Genomic DNA, 6000 nt, shown 5'->3' on the forward strand with positions numbered 1-6000 from the left:
ATACACTATTCCAGAAGCACTGCCACTGTTGATGATGGGCTCAGCCTGGGCCAGCAGCAGGTCTGTATTGGAGCCATCTGTTATTTACTCTTGCACATGGGGGAAGCTTGCAGCAGCTTCTCACAGAAGCCACCACTATAGACCAATACCAAACCAGGACCATGCAAATACAGTGTTCCCTGGAATAAAATTCCCTCAGAAATGGGAAACTCCTGCTTGTAAGATTCTTCTAGATGGGTAAAGTCAGGAAGGCTTTGCAGGCTACAGCGCTTTCTGCCTATTCCCTCTCAAGTATGAGGATTCACTCTGTACAGCAGTGGGAACAGTAAATGCACGTTTCTGCAGCTTGTGTAGCAGCATTGTGTCTCCCTTTGAACAAAGCAATGTCTTTCCTGAAGAAAAGTGTAACTGTAAATGCTGGCTATGAATTGAACAACTGGGCAAGATACTATGGCTTCTGTTAAGCAAAAAAGGACTGTAAACTCTTTTCTCAGTCTTTGAAAATAATGTTAATTTAGCCATTGAATTTAGTAATGTATCTCACAGTTGTTCCAAAGTTACACCTCTGTGACATGACACAAAGGGAAAACTAAAATCATGGTGACAGTGAGAAAGTAAAAAGTAAATTTTCCTTCCTAGTGAAGGAAAGTTAAAGTAATACCCAGAGCCACATTGTGCTCAAAAAAAAAAAAGTGTTGGTGCATGATGACTCCTCATCATTGACTTCTAAGAATTTGTGTTCTGGCCAAAAAAATGCTAGTTTATAAAATATTTAAGCGGCAGCAATTGTTCTTACTCTGGAAAAAATCTAAGTTCTTATTAAATGCAATTAGATCAAAAGTAAGCAGATTTTTATCTGATGGTATAAATTTTGATGAAAGATCTTAAGGAGTGCCTTATTGTCAGTGCTTTAACTACAGCCAAGTCTGTACGGCAGTGAGGAGTTGCTTGCTGTGTGTTGCTCTGGCAGGTCATGTTCAGAAGAGGTAACTGGGGGTAGAGAGGAGGAAAGAATGAAGGAGAGAAGCCTATTGCCATCCTGAGAGGTTCCATTTTCTCCCTACTCTTTGATTTGTGCTGGGGAAGCATTTGTGCCAAGAGGACCTCAAGTTCTCCAGCATTTTTCAGTTAGGTTTCTTCTTTCCCTTCAACTGTTTTCTAGCTTGGACTATATTCCTTCCCGTCTGTTCCCATCCGTGCATGCACAGGCAGAGCTGGACATCTAATCCTTGCCAGCTTATTCACCACATGGGCATTCAGAGGCCGAGAACTTAGAGTGTTTTTCTTGGCACTGCAAGGGGCTGGGACTCCTTGCCCAGAGACCGTCATACAACTGCCTAATGAAAAACAGGAAAGCCTTCCAGCAAAAAAATACCTCTCTGCTGAGGGGAAGCAAGACTTGGCATCACCCACATTTCCTACCTTTCATCCCACTCTGCAGCATTTCTGTGTGTTATTTATCCCATTGGCATCAGCTACAGGCATCTGATTCTAAAGAGCAGTAGGACAGAGGACAGCATGGGATGTTAGTGGAGACAGGCCAAGCTGGCAGCCAGCTCTCCAGACCCCCCTGACTGTGGAGAGCAGGAGATGTGGCTGTTGAACTGTCTCTGAGCACAAACCACTTCTGCCTGTAATTTCTTGCCCTGGCCGGATGAACCAGAGCAGTGCAATATAAACTCCTATATAATCCCTGGGTTTTGGCAGCATGACCATTGCCAGCAAAATAAAATAACCTTGGCACAGAGAGCTCAAAGCCAGGCAGGGTCCTCACTGGGGTATGCTCAAAGTGCAGGGATGAGGTCAGATGAAGCTCATTGCTAAGTCCAGGGCCAGCCCTAGGTGTCCTCCTAAGGTAAGAGGCATTGCAGTGAGCTGGAAGAGAAAACAGTTGTTCTTGAAAATAAAGCCAGAGCCACAGTGGTATTCCAGGTCCAGATACTCTCTGGATTTATGCCCAAGTTGCTACTCACGGGTTTAGCCCATGAGCATCTCCTGGTGGGGTCACAGAGCAGAGCAGCGGTGATTCCTGTCCATCCCTGCTGCATTCCAACTGGGAAGGGGAAAAAGGCAGCTGAAGCCAGTGGTGGGGCTGCCTGGGAACACCCCAGCTGGGAGCCCTCCAGGCAGATGTGCTCTGCCCTATAAGCAGGACAGACCTCTGTCTGTGTTTAAAGAGCAGTCCAGACCAGTGTGTCCCTTTCCAACGTTTCGTTTTGCTGGGAGCAAAACTGCCACAATCCAAATTAAAACATGTAACATTCCAGTGCTTCCGGACATGACACATCCTCAGCAACTGTGTGAGGTGAAGAGGTGGATTCCCCTTTTAAATGCAGTTTGCTCTTGCTCTTAAAATAATGATTTCTAGACAACAAACTTCACTTACAGTTTTAAAAAAATCCATCCAGGCCTCCTCAGAGAATGGCACAAAACAACGTATTTCAGATTTTTGTCTTCTTCCCTTTACTTCCACTGCAGCTCAGAACTGGCACACATCCCACAGTTTCTTGTGGGGAGGGATGCAGCCATTTCCAGCGATGCATGTGAAAAACAGAGCTCCAGAAGGGAGTGCCCACATGTCCCTGGAAATTCATTCTGACTTCCCACTTCCCACTGATCACAGTACATGTGGCATCATCAGTGTCTGGCCATTCCCACTCAGGCCACAGGGACTCAAAGAGGTGGCATGGTTAGGAAGAGAGAAGGTAGCCAGGCATCCCTCTTCATTCCCTCCAGCTGTAACTCTGGCTTCCAGAACAAGGCATGTTTGGCCTTGCTTTTAACTGATAAAGTATGATGCTTTCCCTGATCCAAGCATAGTGCTAGGACAAAACATTTCTTATCCTACCTCATAAAATCAAAATCCGCAGAACAGAAAGGAAACTTAGAGGATTACAGCTGTGCAACAAGACTATTCAGGAAAAATCCCAGCAGGCTGCTGTGTTTCTCACTGAGTACCTTCTGTACTCATCTGTTCATACAAAGCTCTGTATTAGTTTTCAAGATATACCACAGCAAGCTGCTCTCCGAGGGAGAGGAACACTTCCTCCAGGACCATGCTCTCCAGAGGGGATCACCTCCCAGGCACACCAGGACAGGTGTGTCAGGACATCAGCAAAGTGGTTAACTGTTTCCAGCTCTGCTTTCATCCTGAAAGGGGAGGTTCATCTCCTTTTGTCCTGATGCAGCAGACAGTTTTGTAGTGTGTCAAAGCTTTGGTGCCAAGCACATTTACTGTTACAATGACATGCTGCAACACCTCACAGCTGACATATGGCAACCAAAGGCACAATGCGGATCTAGAAGTGCCCACAGTATGATGTGAGGTAGTGAGTCTGATACTCTAATTGCAGTTAAAATGTAAAGCATTATGATAAATTTTAACATCAAAATGCACCGTCTTTACAACTTTTCCTTGGCTGTGCCTAGCGTTTCAGAAAGATGACACAGTGACAGCTTTGCCCACCCATTTCCTATCTTTTAACATCAACAAATACAGACCATCATTTCCTACATTCCTATCTTTTATCACCAACAAATACAAAACTTGGTTTGTCTTAAACACTTGGTTGTAAACAACTTTTACTGGTGGAACCTACTGGCTCAAAATCAGCCAGATTGAAGATTCTCCAATACTTGTTATGAAAAAACACCTCTGGGCTGTGTCCTGGGACACCACAGGTGGCATGTGCCTCCAAGACGACATTACCAACACTGCAGAAATCACTGAACACTAGTGCTGTGACTCGTGGCACACCTCCAGTTGGAGATCTGCAGCTATGATAGGCCCTACAGCAAACAGGAACTAGTGATTTAGCAGCTACTTTCAAAAACTCTTTCAATGGGGCAGGAAACACAGATGTAACATCAAGTTTCCAGTTTTGAAACTTGCCTGATGATTTCTGTGGGGATAGGAAAGGGAAAAAATCTGAATCACATGTACCCAGCATATGCCAGCTTCTTTGTCCAAGTGGTCCCAGGAGCTCTGCCTGCTCCAAGAAGCAAAGCTAAACCTAGTCAAGAGGAACTGCAGAGATGTTTTCCAGGGAAAAAGGCTAGCTTCATCATTACTTCCCTCTCTGCCTGCCTTATCTTCTTCAGGACCACACCCTTCCTGCCCCCTCCTCTCCCCAGGTAGCACATCTCCATGGTTGAGTCTCTTGTGTGACTGACTGCTTCTTTTGCTCCTGAGTAAACTCTGCCTCCTGATTTTACCATGCCTGCCTGCCCCTCTGCAGCTCCATGTCAGCAGCCCCACACCCATGGGATGCAAAGTGGGAGGCTGTGCCTGCTTCCACTACCCAGGCAGTGGAAGAGACACAAAAAACCTGGGAAGGGCAGGAAGGGTTTTTGCAGCCTAGACTTGAGGACAGAGTGCACAAGTTACAAGTTTGTGTGTGGCATTTTGACCATGGTGAATAAAAAAAAAAAAAAAAAAAAAAGGAAGAAGGAAAGAAGGAAAAGAAGGAAAAGAAGGAGGTGCTTAGGAGCTCCAGTTTGTCTAAGTTCAGTTTATCTGGCAGCTCAGATTTCAGTGTGGGCAGAAGACAGGTCTGGAGTGAGTTGTAAATTGTCTGCAAGGAGACAGGCAAAGGAAATTCTGCTTTTATTCAGAGACAGGAGGATAGCTGAAATAGAGACCAGCAGGACATGTAGGAGTGGTGAGAAGCTGAGAATAACCCAGCAAATGGTTAACCCACCTAATAAAGTGAGGTGATAGGAGGCAAGCTAAGACTGGGCAGAACAGGAAAAAGTTAGAGAAGATGCAGATAGCAGTGAGAGTTTAGCAGTGTCTCTGAAACCTGATGGTCCAGGCAAGACAAGTCTGGCATGTAATTTGGGATGGAAGGCTTTTTTTGTGTTAGCAGAATTTTATTTAAAAAAAAATAAAACCAAACACACTTTTAAAAAAAAAATCTCAAATTTTGAGCGCCTCCTTCCATCAAGTGATTGCCTTCATATTCTTACCTCATTAGCTTTGGCACACAGCAAGGCAGGCAGGAACTGCTCTGTGGTACCATGGAACCAGTTTTGGATATGCAGCTGGCAACCCTTTTCTGGGCTAAGAAAGCCAAGCAATTCCTTCTTCCCAAGAAAAGCTGGGGGTTCCAGCCTCCTTCTGCTTCTTCCTGTGTGGCAGATAGAAACCAAAAAAGAACGAGGAATCAGTGAGGTAAAACAGGAATGGCCTCTGTCAAAATGTCAGTACTTGGTGATGAAGAGAGGGTGAGGCTGGGAAGCAGCTGGGTACAACATGACAATGGTCACTGTGCTGATGGCTGTGAGCCATGGGACAGCAGGTGAAGCTTTATATTGCTTGTGCCACTTATCATGAAGTTAGGCTTTTGCAGACTTACAGCAATGTTTTCTGTAGATAGGAGTGACAGAAGTCCATTTATAGAGACTTTTTTTCCAAGATGGGTTGAAGCGTCAGACCTTTGCTCATTTATTGTCCTTTACAAGGGTCTGACCTCCAGACTCTTCAAACATTTGACTTCCCAAGTTTCCCAGGCATCTCAGCACACACCTCTCCAGACAGAGGGGACACCAAGAGACCTGTGTAGGTCCAGTCACTGACCAAACCAGCAATGCTCAAGTCTCAGAGGGACTCAGTCTGGAATGAAAGCAACTGGCTATCCACCAAGTACAATAGTGGTCACTTTCTGTTTTTCACGAAGGACTCAGCTTCAAAATTATTATGAGGCCCTTGTGGTTAGGGCACTTCTCAGAAACTGGAAGTTATATGGTGGTGCTTCTTGGGCATGAGTCACTTTCTCAGGCAATGCTCCAAAATCTCTGGCTTCTGGACAGTCCTAAGATTTTCTAGGATTCCTGGGAAATAGTATTTTCCCATTTGAGCTTGTTGTGTAATCAATGCTACCTACTTACTCCATGTAGCACTGGCTGTTTGAGGTGTTGAGGGATGTTTTCTTTAAACATGCAGTGTAGGACAGGCAATTGTGGTGCCAAGAGGTGACATGCTTCTGTCCCAACAACTTC

The sequence above is a fragment of the Parus major genome, chromosome 3 (genome assembly GCF_001522545.3).
Source record: "Parus major isolate Abel chromosome 3, Parus_major1.1, whole genome shotgun sequence".
NCBI lineage: Eukaryota > Metazoa > Chordata > Aves > Passeriformes > Paridae > Parus > Parus major.